Raw genomic sequence first — 17,715 nt, 5'->3', positions numbered from 1 at the left:
CATAATAGGGACTCCAGAAGGAGAAGGAGAGAAAAGGGGATTGAAAATATATTTGAAGAAACTATAGCTGAAAACTTCCCAAATCTAAAGGAAACAGATATCAAGATACAGGAAGCACAGAGAACCCCAAACAAGTTGAACCCAAACAGACCCACACCAAGACATATTAAAATAAAAATGGCAAAAGTTAAAGATAGGAGAGGATTCTAGGAGTTTCCATCATGGCACAGTAGAAACAAATCTGACTGAAAACCATGAGATTACTGGTTCAGTTCCTGGCTTTGCTCAGTGGGTTAGGGAACAGGTGTTGCCACAAGCTGTGGTGTAAGTCACAGATGCAGCTCAGATTCTGTGTTGCTGTGGCTCTGGTCTACGCCAGAAGCTATAGCTCTGATTGAACCCCTAGCCTGGGAACCTCCATATGCTGTGGGTATGGCCATAAACAGCAAAAAAAAAAAAAAAAAAAAAAAAGATAGGAGAGGGTTCTAAAGGCAGCAAGAGAACAACAAAGAATTAATTATAAGGGAACCCCCATAAGGCTACCGGCTGATTTCTGTACAGAAACACTGCAGGCCAGAAGAGAGAGACAAGATATACTAAATTCTAAAAGGGAAAAATCTGTAGCCTAGAATACTCTATGCAGAAAGATTATCATTTAAAATAGGAGAAATAAAAATTTGCCCAACAAACAAAAACTACAAGAGTACAACAATACTAAACTCATTCTAAAAGAAATACTAAAAGTCTCCTCTAAATGAAAAAGAAGTAAGAAGATAAAGGATGGAAGCAATCACAAGTGGAAAGTAACCATTTAAATAAGCCAGTGGAGTTCCCGTCATGGCTCAGCAGTTAGCAAATCCAACTAGGAACCATGAAGTTGCGGGTTCAATCCCTGGCCTTGCTCAGTGGCATAAGGATCCAGCATTGCCGTGAGCTGTGGTGTAGGTCACAGACTCAGCTTGGATCCTGCATTGCTGTGGCTCTGGCATAGGCAGGCGACTACAGCTCCAATTAGACCCCTAGCCTAGGAACCTCCATATGCCTTGGGTGTAGCCCTAGAAAAGACAATAAACAAATAAATAAATAAATAAATAAGCCAGTACATATATTAAAGGGGAAAAAAAACCTATTTGTAAGTGCTACAATAAATACAAGGAATGGCAAAAGGATAAATATGAAGACATGAAAAAAGGACATCAAAGTCATAAAATGTGGGGAATGAAAGTAAAAAAAAATCCAGACCTTTTTTATTAGAATGCATTTGAGCCTATATGACTACCAGGCTAAAGCAAGCACATATAGGAAGGGGTTAACATACTTGAAAAACAGGGCAACTGCAAATCAAAACCAAACAATACATTCAAAAAAACTAAAAAGAAGAGGACACAAGCATTAAGGAAAAAAAAAAAAGGAAATAATCCAACCATAAAAAAGAAAGGAACAAAGGAGAAATTTCAAATCAACTGTAAAACAAGGCTTAAAATGGTAATAAATACATATTTATTAATAATTACCTTAAATGCCAATGGACTGAATGTTCCAACCAAAAGACATAGAGTGGCAGACTGGAATAAAAAAAGCAAGAGCTCACAATGTGCTGCCTACCAGAGACTCACCTTAGAGCAAAGGACACATAAATTGAAAGTGAGGAGATGGAAAGAGATATTTCATGTAAATAGAAATGACAGGAAAACAGGAGTCACAATACTCATATCAGAAAAAAATAGACTTTAGGGGAATTCCCATCATGGCACAGGCAGAAATGAAATCTCTCAAGAGTGAAAATATGTCAACACTAAAATTATTTTATGGTAGGAGCTCCCATTGTGCCTTGGTGGAAGCAAATCCGACTAGGAACCATGAGGTTGCACGTTCGATCCCTGGCCTTCCTCAGTGGGTTAAGGATCCGGCATTGCCATGAGTTGTGGTGTAGGTTGCAGATGCAGCTCAGATCTGGTGTTGCTGTGGCTGTGGTGTAGGCTGGCAGCTGTAGCTCTGATTAGAACTCTAGCCTGGGAACCTCCATATGCTATGAGTGAGGCCCTAAAAAGAAAAAAAAAAAAAGACTTTAAAACAAAGGCCATAAAGAAAGACAAAGAAGGACACTACTTAATGATAAAAGGATCAATCAAGAAGAGGATATTACACTTGTCAATATATATGCCCCTAAGATAGGAGCACCCAAATACATACAACAAGTACCACAGACATAAAAGGAGAAATTGATGAGAATACAATAATAGTAGGAGATTTTAACACCCCACTCACATCAATAAAATAGAGATTCAAAAAATGATATAAAAAAAATCAATAAAACCAAGAGCTGGTTCTTTGAAAGGGTAAACAAAATTGACAAACCTCTAACCAGACTCACTGAGAAGGAGAATCCAAATAAACAAAATAAGAAATGAAAAAGGAGAAATGTCGATGGATACTGCAGAAACACAAAAATCTAGGAGTTCCCACCTTGGCTCAGTGGAAATGAATCTGAGTAGCATGCATGAGGATGCAGGTTCCATCCCTGACCTTGCTCGATGGGTTAAGTATCCAGAGTTGCTGTGAGCTGTGGTGTAGGTCACATGATGCTACTTGGATCTGGCATTGCTGTTGCTGTGGCTATGGCCAGTGGCTACAGCTCCAATTCAATCTCTAGCCTGGTAACTTCCTTATGCCATGGGTGCAGCTCTAAATAAATAAATAAATAAATAAATAACAATAAGAGAATAGTACAAACAGTTATATGCCAACAAATTTGACAACCTAGAAAAAAATCACAACTTTCTAGAGACAAAGAGCCCACCAAAAATGAATCAAGAAAAAAAGAGATCACTGGGAGTTTCTGTTGTGGTTCAGTGGTTAACGAATCAGACTAGGAACCTTGAGGTTGCAGGTTCGGTCCCTGGCCTCGCTCAGTGGGTTAAGGACCCCGTGTTGCAGTGAGCTGTGCTGTAGGTTGCAGACACAGCTCAGATCCTGTGTTGCTGTGGCTCTGGCGTAGGCCAGCAGCTATGGCTCCAATAAGACCCCTAGCCTGGGAACCTCCATATGCCACGGAGCAGCCCTAGAAAAGGCAAAAAGACAAAAAAAAAAGAGAGAGAGAGAATAAACAGATCACTTAAACAGACCCATCACTGAAAATGAAATTGAATATGTAATAAAGACACTTCCTACAAAAAAAAAAAAAGCTCAGGACCACATGGCTTCACAGGAAAATTCTACTAAACTTACAAAGAACTTACACCTTTCCTTCTTAAACTTTTCCAAAAGATTGAAGAAGGAACACCCCTAAGACTTTCTATGAAGCCACCATCATCCTAATACCAAAACCAGACAAAGATATTTTCAAAAAAGAAAATTATAGGCCAATATCTTTAATGAATATAGTTGCAAAAATTCTCCACAAAATTTTAGCCAACCAAATCCAACAACACATGCACCATGACCAAGTGGGAGTCCTCCCAAGTTCACAAGGGTGGTCCAACACACGCAAATCAATCAATATCATATACCACAATAACAAAAAAAAAGTAAAAACCACATGATCATCTCAAAATGCAGAAAAAGCATTTGACAAAATCCAACATCCATTCATGACAAATAAAACTCTTACCAAAGTGGATATAGCGGGAACATACCTTAACATCATAAAAGCCATTTATGACAAAACCCACAGCCAATATAATACTCAATGTAGAAAAGCTGAAAGTCATCCCTTTAAGATGTGGAACAAGACAAGGATGTCCACTCTCACCACTTTTATTCAACATAATATTGGAAGTCCTAGCCACAGCAATCAGACAAACAAAAGAAATAAAATGTATCCAAATTGGAAGAGAAGAGGTAAAATTGACACTTGATGCAGATGACATGATACTCTATTATAGAAAACCCTAATGACTCCACACAAAAAGTTACTCAAACTGATCAACAAATTCAGCAAAGTAGCAGGATTCAAAATTAACATTCAGAAATCAGTTGCATTTCTATATACTAACAAGGAAATATTAGAAAAGGAATACTGGAGTTCCCATCGTGGCGCAGTAGTTAACGAATCCGACTAGGAACCATGAGGTTGGGGGTTGGGTCCCTAGCCTTGCTCAGTGGGTTAAGGATCCAGCGTTGTCCTGAGCTGTGGTGTAGGTTGCAAACACAGCTGGGATCCCACGTTGCTGTGGCTCTGGCGTAGGCCGGCAGCTATGGCTCCAATTAGACCCCTAGCCTGGGAACCTCCATATGCTGTGGGAGCGGCCCAAGAAATGGCAAAAAGACAAAAAAAAAAAAGAAAGAAAGAAAGAAAAGGAATACAAAAATACAATACCTTTTAAAATCACACCCCAAAAAATTAAATTAAATACCTAGGAATACACCTGACCAAGGAGGTGAAAGACTTACATGCTGAGAATTATAAAACCTTAATCAAGGAAATTAAAGAGGATTCAAAGAAATGGAAAGATATTCCATACTCCTGGATTGGAAGAATTAATATCATTAAAATGGCCATCCTATCCAAAGCAATCTACAGATTTAATGCAATCCCTACCAAATTACCCATGACATTTTTCACAGAACTAGAACAAACAATACAAATATTTATATGGAACCATAAAAGACCAAGAATTGCCAAAACAATCCTGAGGTGGGGGGTGGAAACAAGTAAGAGGCATAACTCTCCCAGACTTCAGACAATATTATAAAGCTACAGTAATCAAGACAGTGTGGTAGTGGTACAAAAACAGACATGCAGACCAATGGAACAGAATATAGAACCCAGAAATAAATGCAGGAACCTACAGTCAATTAATCTTTGATAAAGGAGGCAAGAATATAAAATGGGTTTGATCCAGTAATCCTGCTCCTGGGCATCTGTCCAGAGAAAACCATGACTTGAAAAGACACATGTACTCCAATGTTCATTGCAGCACTATATACAATAGCCAAGACATGGAAACAACCTAAATGTTCATCAACAGAGGAGTGGATAAAGAATATGTGGTACATATACACAATGGAATATTACTCAGCCACTAAAAGGGAAGAAATAACTGCATTTGCAGCAACATGGATGGGCCTAGAAATTACCATGCTAAGTGAAGTCAGTCAGACAATGAGACACCAACATCAAATGTTATCACTTACATGTGGAACCTAAAAAATGACACAATGAACTTCTTTGCAAAACAGGTACTAACTCAAAGACTTTGCAAAATTTATGGTTTCCAAATGAGACAAGTTGAGGGGTGAGGGGATGCACTGAGGGTTTGGGATGGAAATGCTATAAAATTGGGTTGTGATGATTGTTGTACACCTATAAATGTAATAAAATTCATTGAGTAATTAAAAAAAGAATATAAAATGGGAAAAAGACAGTCTCTTCAACAAGTGGTACTGGGAAAACTAGAGAGCTGCACATAAATCAATGAAATTAGAACACACCCTCACACCATGTATAAAAGTAAACTCAAAATTGCTTAAAGACTTAAACATAAGACAAGACACAATCAAACCCCTAGAAGAGAACATAGGCAAAACTTCACTAACATCAATCATGCAAATGTTTTCTTAGCCGGTTTCCCAAGGTAATAGAAATAAAAACAAAAATAAACCAATAGGACCTAATAAAACTTAAAAACTTCTGCACAGCAAAGGAAACCATTAAAAAAAAGAAAACAAAAGATAACCTATGGGATAGGAGAAAATAGTTGCAAATGACACAACCAACAAGGGCTTAATCTCCAAAATATACAAATAGCTCATACAACTCAACAGCAAAAAAGCAAACAACCCAAGTGAAAAATGAGCAGAAGACCTCGACATGTCTCCAAAGAAGATATATTTATGGCCAACAGGCACATAAAAAAAACGCTCAATGTCACTAATTATCAGAGAAATGCAAATCAAAAATACAATGAGGTACCACCTCACACTGGTCAGAATGGCTATCATCAATAAGTCTATAAATGCTGGAGAGGGTGTGGAGAAAAGGGAACCCTCCTACACTGTTGGTGGGAATGTAAATTGGTTCAACCACTATGGAAAACAGTATGGAAGAAACTCAGGAAATATATAACTACCATATGATCCAGCAATCCCACTCCTGGGCATATATCCAGACAAAACTTTTCATTCAAAAAGATACATGCACCCCTATGTTCATTTCAGCACTATTCACAATATCCAAGACATGGAAACAACCTAAATATCCATTGACAGATGAATGGATAAAGAAGATGTGGTACATACACAATGGAATACTACTCAGCCATAAAAAATAACAAGATAATGCTATTTGCAACAACATGTATGGAAACAGAGATTCTCATACTAAGTGAAATAAATCAGAAAGAGAAAGACAAATACCATATGATATCACTTATATTTGGAATCTAAAATATGGCACAAATGAACCTATCTACAGAACAGAAACAAAATCATGGACATAGAGAACTGACTTGTAGTTGCCAGGGGGGAGGGGGAAGGAGTGGGATGGACTGGGAGTTTGGGGTTAGTAGATACTAACTATTACATTTACAATGGATAAGCTATGAGGTCCTACTGTACAGCACAGGGAATTAATCCAATCACTTGTGATAGAACATGATAGAAGATAATATGAGGAAAAGAATGTATATATATGTATAACTGGGTCACTTTGCTGTACAGCAGAAATTTACAGAATATTACAAATCAATTATAATAAAAAATATTTGTTTAGGGCCTCATATGTAGCATATGGAGGTTCCCAGGCTAGGGGTCAAATCAGAGCTATAGCTGCCAGCCTATACCACAGCCACGGTAATGCAGGATCTGAGCTGCATCTGCAACCTACACCCACAGCTCACGGCAATGCTGGATCCTTAACCCACTGAGCGAGGCCAGGGATCAAACCTGGTCCTCATGGATGCTAGTCAGATTCGTTAACTGCTGAGCCACAATGGGAACTCCTAAAACATTTTTTAAAAAGAAAGTCTATTTGCTAAAGATGTGGCAATTAATATCTAATGAATGAATCTTTAATATCAGGCTGTTTATAAATATATTATACATGGCCATTTCTTCATATTCTGCAATAAAGACAGACATCACTATTAAATCAACTCTCCCTTTGGTATTCAAAATTGTGACTTGCCTAAATTGAACCCAAAGATTTCCAATGTAAATTTCTAGTATAAAATATTTAAATACATGTCAGTTAATATCTTCCCCTTCCTCTTTCATTCCTGGTCCTTAACCCAGAGCACACCAATAAATTATGCAGATTGAATGAAGACATATTCTATAATAACTATTAATATTAAGGCACCTTTCGATAACAATCAGTTTACTGATTTGTAAAATGGGAAACCAAAACTGGCTCTCACAACAGGGCACGTTCAGGGTGAATTCTCCGCTGTCTAGGTTCTGACTTACTGGCTGGGCATCTCAAAACTTGACAGTGAGCAGACATTGACACAGTCTCAGGGACATACTCTGATAACCAAGCTTATCACAAAAACCCATGTACAAAACCAGAATGTCAAATGATCAATTACAAAGAGATACAGCATACCAAGCAGGCCTGAGACTAGACTAGCTGATGGCTGTACTCACTCCGTTTGGACCAGTCTTCATGGGAAACCAGATTATAATTAGAAGACTTCTCGGTGAATATAAAACCTTCAGACCCAGTCACCTCCAGACTAATCAGAGTTGAGGAATCTGTACTCAGGCCAGACGGGGCCAGTCCTTTGCTCTGCAGATAGCCCCTTCCAGACATGGTTTACCCTTCCTTTGAGACTAATTAACCCATTTCTTTCATTGTTTTTAATTAACCCATTTCTAAAGGACTCATTCTTTCTTCAGCTCTGTGAATAACAGTAAACCTGCATAGTCAAATCTTCAGGGCCTAGAAGCCATTCCATCCTTTAAGTATATTTATAATCTGATTCTTTTCACATTTATTTCACAATTTAGCTCTCTTAAAAGGCAATCTCCTTTCCAAAGTTCAAACCTCATACGTATGTCCATCCCAATTTTTCCCAAATACCAACAGGAAGATAATTACCTCATCTAACATAAACAAATTCGCCAAAAGTATAATCCCCCTTTTTTTTTCTTTTGGCCACACCTGTGGTATATCAGAGTTCCTGGGCCAGGGATTGAGCCCCCGCTGCAGTTGCAGTCTGAGCCACAGCTGTGGTAGCAACACTGGATACTTTACCCACTGTGCCACAAGGAAACTTCCTGGAATTCCCTTTCTTAAAGCCTCCCATCCAGAGGTCAACACAGTTTACTTCTGTGGCAATTTAAAGTGCTCTTGGTGGACACTAAGGGTCAGTTCATTCATTCACTCAATTAACTTCTACTTATTGGGTGTCTATGAGCAACATGCTTGTGCAGGCATGGGTCAGAAACATGGACTCTGCCCTCCCAGGTCTCTAAGCAGTGTGAAACAGTAATAATTTACTGCAATCCCACTGGAGAATGTAAAATTATTAACTGAGAAAAGTACCCTGAAGGGAAAAAGCAATACAATTCTTTAAGAAAATTAATGAGCTGACCCAATGAGGAGAGTTAAAAAGCCTTCACTGAAGAAATGTGATTTGAATGGAGGCTGGGAAGAGACTAGTAGGCATTAACTGGCAGAGCAGACAGTGGCCAAGAAGATTTGGGAAAGAGGAGGGTATTTCAGAATTCAGAAACTACATTACAAAAGCCTTGAGGCTTTCAACAGTGAGCAGCTCACGCATAGGAGGAATCTAAAGAAGGTCAGAAGATACCAGAGGGCAATGGGCCATTGGGCAAAGTGGTTGTAAGACAGGTGGTGTGGGTAGGAAGGAGCTGGGCCACGGAAGACCTCACTGCAAAATACAGTTTCGATCTTCATCTCAGGATGAAGAATTTTAGGGTAAGTTGGTGATTCTTGATCAGATTGGCACCTCTAAAGATCACTCTGCTTACAAGGTGGAGAATAAGCTGGAAGAGACTCAGGAGGAGGCTGTTAGACCAACTTATGAGACTATCACATTCATCCAGGCAAGAGATGCTGGTTCTTTAAGCTACAGTGATTAGTGGAGATGAAGAGAAATGGACAGGACTGAAATACTGTCAAAATATTTGACCATATAGGCAATGGGTAAGAAGACATTGTCCTACTGTGCAATGAAACGGAATGGACTATATTCAATAACAAGACAGAAACTTTGGAGGATTAGAAAAGGGGAACTGACCAGGAAGAGGCACAAAGGAATGTTTGGGGGTGAAATCAAAATTGTGCTGGTAATTACATAGGCATATAAATTGGTCAAAATTTAGCAAAATGTATATTTAAATAGTTAAATTTTATTGTATGTAAAATAGATCTCAATAATGTTGATTTTGTTAGATATCAGTGTAGCTTAATTATTAAGCATATGGATTTTGGAATGATGTAGACATGAATTTTACTCCTACATTAGTAATCGTGCCATTCTAGGAAAGTCAATAAAATGGGAAAGGAGAATGGCTGTTCTGAGGATCAAATCACTCAATTTAGCAGACTGCTAAATACAAAGGCAAGAGAGCCTGTCATTAAAATTTCATTCCTTGACCCAGTGGGAACACCGGATCAAGGAATGAATGGTTCCTGAGTGTGTGTCCTATTATTAGATATATGCAAGGCCCTATGCAGATGTTGTCGCATTGATTCTAAGGAAAACTCTTAAGAGATGGTTATTATTCTAATAGCTTAGAAATGTAGAAATCTCCCAGGAAACAGTAACTTGGCCAAGGTTACTCACAGAGTGAACAGGGAGCCAAGGTCATTGCCGTGGTGAGAGAAACCTCCCCCAGACCCACTTCAGTGACCTGATGGCAAACTGAAGAATCCTTGTAGGGGATTCTCCAAAAAGCAGCACTTAAACACAGTGGTCTGAGAAATGATTTTAGACGGTACATGATTAAACAATAGTTTTCTTGCTCTGATTGCATTCATTTTTAAGGTTACTGTATTAGTCCTTCAGACTGCTATTATAAAATACCACATACTGGGTAACTTACAAACAACAGGAATTTATTTCTCATGGCCTCTCTGGATGCTGGAAGTCTGAGATCAGGGGGCCAGCATGGTCAGATGAGGGCTTTCTTCTGAGTTGCAGTGTTCTCACTGAATCCTCACACGGCGGAAGGGACAAGAGAACCCTCAGGTTATCAACCCCATTCATGATAGCTCCACCCTCATGACCTGATCACCTCCCAAAGGCTGCATGTCCTAATACCACCCAATAGGCTTTAGGATTTCAACATACGAATTTGAGGAGGGGGGCACAAACATTCAGGTGATAGCAGTTAGTTTCAGCAGTTAGTTTCCACTTACGTTAATGATAGTGGTTTTTCTGCATCCGACAATACATTAAAAGGATTGTACATCATGATCAAGTGCAATTTATCCCAGGGATGCAAGGGTTCTTCAGTATCCACAAAGCAATCAGTGTGATACACCACATTAACAAACTGAAGCATAAAAATCATATGATCCTCTCAATAGATATGGAAAAAGCCTTTGACAAAATCCAACACCCATTTCTGATAAAAAAAAAAAAACCCTCCAGAAAGTGGGCATAGTGGGAACCTACCTCAACATAATAAAGGCCACATGTAACAAACCCACAGCGAACATCATTCTCAATGGTGAAAAGCTGAAAGAATTCCCATTGAGATCAGGAACAAGACAAGGATGTCCCCTCTCACCACTACTCTTCAACATAGTTTTGGAAGTCCTAGCCACAGCAATCAGAGAAGTAAAAGAGATAAAAGGAATCCAAATTGGAAAGGAAGAAGTAAACTATCACTATTTGCAGATGACATGATACTATACCTAGAGAATCCTGAAGACTCCACCAGAAAACTATAAGAGCTGATACATGAATTTGGCGAAGTCACAGCATACAAAATTAATACACAGAAATCGATGGCATTTCTATAAATTAACAATGAAAGATCAGGGAGTTCCCATCGTATTTCAGTGGAAACGAATCTGACTAGGAAACCATGAGGTTTTGGGTTCAATCCCTGGCCTTGCTCAGTGGGTTAAGGAGCCGGCATTGCCACGAGCTGTCGTTGTAGGTTGCAGATGCGGCTTGGATCCAGCATTGCTGTGGCTATGGCATAGGCCAGCAGCTGTAGTTCCCATTCAACCCCTAGCCTGGGAACCTCCATATGCTGCAGGTGCGGCTCTGAAAAGACAAAAGACCAAAAAAAAAAAAAAAAAAGATCAGAAGGATTAGTTAGGGAAGCAATCCCACTTACCATCACATCCAAAAGAATAAAATACCTAGGAGTAAACCTACATAAAGAGACAAAAGACCTGTACTCTGAAAACTATAAGACACTGATGAAAGAAATCAAAGATGACACAAATAGATGGAAAGACATACCATGTTCTTGGACTGGAAGAGTTAATATTATCAAAATGACTATATTACCTAAGGCAATATATAGATTCAATGCAATCCCTATCAAATTACCAAGGACACTGTTCACAGAACTTGAACAAAATATTTTAAAGTTTGTTCGGAAGCACAAAAGACCCAGAAGAGCCAAAGACATCCTGAAAAAGAAAAATGGAGCTGGAGGAATCAGACTCCCGGACTTCAGACTATACTACAAAGCAACAGTCATCAAGACCATATGGTACTGGCACAAAAACAGAAATAGAGATCAGTGGAACAGAATAGAAAGCCCAGAATTAAACCCACACACCCACAGACAACTAATCTATGACAAAGGAGGCAAGAATATACAATGGAGAAAAGACAGCCTGTTCAATAAGTGGTGCTGGGAACACTGGACAGCCACATGGAAAAGAATGAAATGAGAACACTCCCCAACACCATACACAAAAATAAACTCCAAATGGATTAAAGACCTAGATAGAAGACCAGACACTATCAAACTCTTAGAGGAAAACATAGGCCAAACACTCTCTGACATAAACCACAGCAACATCTTCTCAGATCCACCTCTTAGAGGAATGGCAGTAAAAACAAAAATAAGCAAATGGGACCTAATCAAACTTAAAAGTTTCTGCACAGCAAAGGAAACCCTAAACAAAACAAAAAGACAACCCACAGAATGGGGGAAAATCTTTGCAAATGAATCAACTGACAAGGGATTAATCTCCAAAATGTATAAACACCTTCTGCAGCTCCATACCAAAAAAACAAACAACTCCATTCAAAAATGGGCAGAAGATCTCAACGGACAGTTCTCCAAAGAAGACACACAGATGGCCAAAAAACACATGAAAAGATGTTCAACATCACTCATTATTCAAGAAATGCAAATCAAAACCACTAGGAGCTACCACCTTACACCAGCCAGAATGGCCATCATCAAAAAGTCTACAAACAATAAGTGCTGGAGAGGGTGTGGAGAAAAAGGAACCCTATGACACTGTTGGGGGAATTGTAAATTGGTGCAACCACTGTGGAAAACAGTATGGAGATCCCTCAGAAAACTAAACATAGAACTACCATTTGATCCAGCAATCCCACTCCTGGGCATCTATCCAGAGAAAACCATGACTCGCAAAGACACATGTACTCCAATGTTCATTGCAGCACTCTGTACAATAGCCAAGACATGGAAACAACCTAAATGTCTATTGACAGAGGAGTGGATCAAGAAGATGTGGCACATACACACAATGGAATATCACTCAGCCATTACAAAGAACGAAATACTGGCATTTTTAGCAACATGGATGGACCTAGAAATTATCATGCTAAATGAAGTCAGTCAGACAATGAGACACCAACATCAAATGCTTTCACTGACATGTGGAACCTGAAAAAAGGACAGAGTGAACTTCTTTGCAGAACAGAGGCTGACTCACAGACATTGAAAAACTTAAAGTCTCTGGAGGAGACAGTTTTGGGAGATGTGCTTGGGTTATGGGATGGAAATCCTGTGAAATTGGATTGTGATGATCATTGTACAACTACAGGTGTGATAAATTCATTGAGTAATAAAAAAATGATAGTGGTTTTCCATTTATGGGGATGAATTAAATTTCTTTTAAGCATAAGTTTGCTTAAGCTTTTTAAAATGAGTCAGATTAAAACTATGAAGGAATCAGAGCTCTTGTCATGGCTCAGTGGTAATGAATCCAACTAGTATCCATGAGGATGTGGGTTCAATCCTTGGCCTTGCTCAGTGGGTTAAGGATTCAGCATTGCCGTGAGCTATGGTGTAGGTCACAGATGAGGCTCAGATCTGGCACTGTAGCTGTGGTGTAGGCTCTGATTTGATCCCTGGCCTGGAACTTTCATATGCCATGGGTGTGGCCCTAAAAAGCTAAAAAAAAAAAAAAAAACTATGAAAGAATTGATAGTATGGGCACTGCTTGAATATATCAAAATCATCAAGAGGATTTGAAATGAGTTAAGCTTGAGAAAGGCTGGACCAGCCCAAGCAGAGAAGTGCTAAGGCCTGGAGATGCCAGGAAGGTGGTCCAGGGATGCAGGGGGATTCAGGCTGTGGCTTCGGCAAACTTAGCCTGAGAAGAGAGTTTAAGCTCCTATCACTATTCCCATTTGAGTGGCTCCAAGAGATCTAGCGACAAAGCTTAGGTCCTGGAGAAGGAATCAAGATGAGGAAGAGAAAGGGACATGGTGGTGGGGGGAGTGGCGGGGAGAGCAGTGGGAAGGAGCTAGGAAAAGAGCTAGAGCAAATAATAAACAAGAGTCTCTCTCAATGTCAGGGCACCAGCACTATTGTCTTTCCACTTCAGCTAGGACAGCTTTTTGGAGAAAGCCAAAACAATTCAAAGCTTTCCTTAGAATCTCATTTTCCTCTATAAACTAGGAAAAATCCAGCTGTAAAATGATTGTTTTCAGAAACAAAAGAATTAAAATAATGAATCTTCTTGTACTTTCACTTCACTCTGTCACTATCACAGGTGGCTTTTGGAAATGAGGCAAGAGACAATAGAGTAGTTGTTCCTAGAAAAAGACAGTGACACTCTGCAAATTTAAATCCACTGCCTCATACCCAGCATTGTGTTTCCCAAGCAAAATCTTTGCAGAGCAGCTGGATGGCACACAAGATATATTATTCCTATAAGCCAGGACTTTTTTTTTTTTTCTAATCTCATGTTCGAACTAATCCTTAGGGGATTTCTTAAATGCTTATGGAATTTATTCCATGCCCTGTTTTAACTCCTGTTTCTCTGCATGGTCCCGGCATGTTCCAGCTTAAGATTTGGTCACATTAACTTCCAATATTCTTCTTTTTTTTCTGTCTTTTGCCTTTTCTAGGGCCTCTCCTGTGGCATATGGAGGCTCCCAGGCTAGTGGTCCAATCAGAGCTATAGCTGCTGGTCTACACCACAGCCACAGCAATGCCAGATCCAAGCCATGTCTGTGACCTACACCACAGCTCATGGCAACGCTGGATCCTCAACCCACTGAGCAAGGCCAGGGAACGAACCTGCAACCTCATGGTTCCTAGTCGGATTCATTAACCACTGCGCCACGATGGGAACTCCATCCAATATTCTTAACACCATCACCCCCACAAGCACACACTATCTGTGCCCGGGTTCTGGAGAGAGAGTTCCTATACTCATTTATGGAGGAAGCCTGAGGGAGAGAGTTAGAATCCTCTTTAGACCTGCAAATCGGTCTGAAGGACAGAGGGCAGGAGGAGGAATGAGACAATGAGAGTTGGGCAGACCTCAATGTCAGACAAAAATGGAGCCCAAGAGAAAGAAGCAACAAACTACACCGTATGGGTGGAACCTTTAGGGGATAAAGAAAAAGATTTTAAACCAGGGGCCTGTAGGGTCACAAGAGGTACTTCTGGAGAACTCTATGTTCAAAACGGACACTGAATGAAGGTTTGCTGATTGGATCAATAAATACATGAGTGGTTGCAGAAGCTAGAGGGGCCAGGGCAGGCTCAAGAGAGAGAAAATAGGAAACCGACCACCCAAAAGCTTATTTGTGTGTGTGTGTTTTCCATTTTCAATCAAATGTGGGTTGAGGTGGGGTTCCTATTGTGGCTCGGCAGGTGGAAAACCCAACATGGTGTTCATAAGGAGTGGGTTCGATCCCTGGCCTCGTTCAGTGAGTTAAGGATCCAGCATCGCTGTCGCTGTGGCATAGGCCACAAGCTGCAGCTCTGATTCGACCCCTAGCCTGGGAACTTCCATATGCTGCAGGTACAGCCCTTAAAAAACAAAAATGGGTATTGAGATTAGTGGACACATCAGTATCTCCCCTGATCAGCCCTGTTGCCCAAACCCATGTATTAGATCAAAATGAGACATGGCACCTCTCTTGTATTTTACAATAAAGGCCTACAAACCCCAAGGGCTTTCTATGGTTAAAGAAGTTGAAACCTATAAAGAGAAAGAGAGGTAAGAACATGGTATGTGATAACTTCCATAAAAACTGGCAAAGGAGTTCCCATCACGGTGCAGTGGTTAACAAATCTGACTAGGAACCATGGGGTTGAGGGTTCAATCCCTGGCCTTGCTCAGTGGGTTAAAGATCCAGCGTTGCTGTGAGCTGTGGTATAGGATGCAGACGCGGCTCGGATCCCATGTTGCTGTGGCTCTGGTGTAGGCCGATGGCTATAGCTCTGGTTTGACCCCTATCCTGGGAACCTCCATATGCCATGGGAAACGGCCCTAGAAAAGGCAAAAAGACAAAGAAGAAAAAAAAAAAAACACCGGTAAAAATGCCCTAAGAATTAGCCTGGTTATTGTCTTACATAAAGAGCCCTTACTATTTCAGGGAGCATCTATTGAGAGGCTACTGCCCACTGCATGGTTGATGCAGGACAGATGCTTGGCCCCGAACAGTAGGGTAGTAGACAGAATTGGGTGAAGAACCAGGATAGATGAATCCGTGCCCCACCTCTGATGTTCAGTGACTTTGGAAAGGGCATTACAGGCAGAGAATAACTTGTGAACCATTCCAGAGAGACAAGAAATAGCACATGAGTTCAAGAAAAAATCAGCAGCATAGTGTTCATTAAAATCATCAGGTAGAGATGGCAAGATTTTAGCTAATACGTAGCAAGTGTTCAATGAATATTTGTTGAATGAATGAATGAATAAGAAGTAGGCAGAAACAGATTATAAAGGACCTTATATTCATTCCATGCTAAGAAACTTGTATTTCTTGGATGCTTGTAAGCAATGGAGACTCACAGAGAGGAGAGGACTGTATCCAGACTTAGGTTATAGCTAGGTGCAGCGCTGTTTGGGAAACTAATTTTGGAAAACAAGAAATGACATAAAAACCAGTCAAGAGTTTATGGTCCTAGGGAAGAAGAAGAGCAAATGAGTTGGAGAAGTCAGAACTAAATCAGACAGCACTTGGCAAGTAATTAGATAAGTAATCTAAGTAGAAGAAAATTGAAATCATGAGATTTCACAGTAATAAAATGCTTGATAGTAATACCAATTTATATAGAAAGTGCATGAAGAACAAGTGTAGAATGGGAACTTCTAAGTTTGACTTTGGACACATGGAATGGAATATTCAGGCGGAAGTAAACCACAGCTAACATTTACTGAGCCCTTCCTATGGACTGAGAGTTACTCTAAGCCTCTTACACATGTGATCTCATTTAATCTTCACAACAGCCCCCCATGAGGTCTGTAAAATTATTAACACCATTTTTTAGAAAAAGAAAACAAGGCATAGAGAGTTTAAGTTCCCCAAGTTCCCAAACTGGTGTCAGAATCAGACCCAAAAGCAAACCATCTAGCTCTAAATCATTCTCTCTCAACCTCTGTGCAAATGCATAGATAGTGAGGCCCCAGAGCCCTTCCCCTATCTCTTCTTGTAGAAAGAGAACTTTAAAAAAATCAAAATAGGGGGAGTTCCCGTCGTGGCACAGTGGTTGACGAGTCTGACTAGGAACCATGAGGTTGTGGGTTCGGTCCCTGCCCTTGCTCAGTGGGTTAACGATCCAGCGTTGCCGTGAGCTGTGGTGTAGGTTGCAGACGCAGCTCGGATCCTGCGTTGCTGTGGCTCTGGCGTAGGCCTGTGGCTACAGCTCTGATTAGACCCCTAGCCTGGGAACCTCCAGGAGCGGCCCAAGAAATAGCAAAAAGACAAAAAAATTAAAAAATCAAAATAAAGTGATGATTTTAATTTCTTAAGCATACAAATTGCAAGAATCCCAGCCATCACATTGCAAATGCCATTATTGTTAGTGATTTAAAACCATTAAATTTCAACTTATATTTTAATGTACATCTAGTCTCCAAAGCAAGCAAGACACAATGTTAATCTTTTTCAATCTTTTTTTGTTTTTCACTTTTGGCCACCTCATGGCACATGGAGTTCCCAGGCCAGTAGGCCAGGGATCAAACCCAAGCCACAGTCATGACCCATGCTACAGCTGCAGCAATGCCAGATCTTTAACCCACTGTGCCAGGCCAGGGATGGAACCTGGCAGTGTGCTCCAGATACACTGCAGATCCCGTTTCACCACAGCAGAAACTCCATAATGTTATTTTTATATTCATTTGTCAAGTCATGATTTTTATACCATTTTTTAGAGTGAATTAAGTATCATACAGTTATTTGTTAAATAGAGAAGTTAAAATTGGTCTTTACATGTATTTAAATACTATTACAGAACATTTTAAAGTATGTTTTAACATAATCTTCAAGAATATACCACTCTTGGAGTTCCCGTTTTGGCTCAGCAGTTAACCAATCTGACTAGCATCCATGA

The sequence above is a fragment of the Phacochoerus africanus genome, chromosome 7 (genome assembly GCF_016906955.1).
Source record: "Phacochoerus africanus isolate WHEZ1 chromosome 7, ROS_Pafr_v1, whole genome shotgun sequence".
In the NCBI taxonomy this organism is placed as follows: Eukaryota; Metazoa; Chordata; class Mammalia; order Artiodactyla; family Suidae; genus Phacochoerus; species Phacochoerus africanus.
This window is presented reverse-complemented; position numbering follows the sequence as displayed.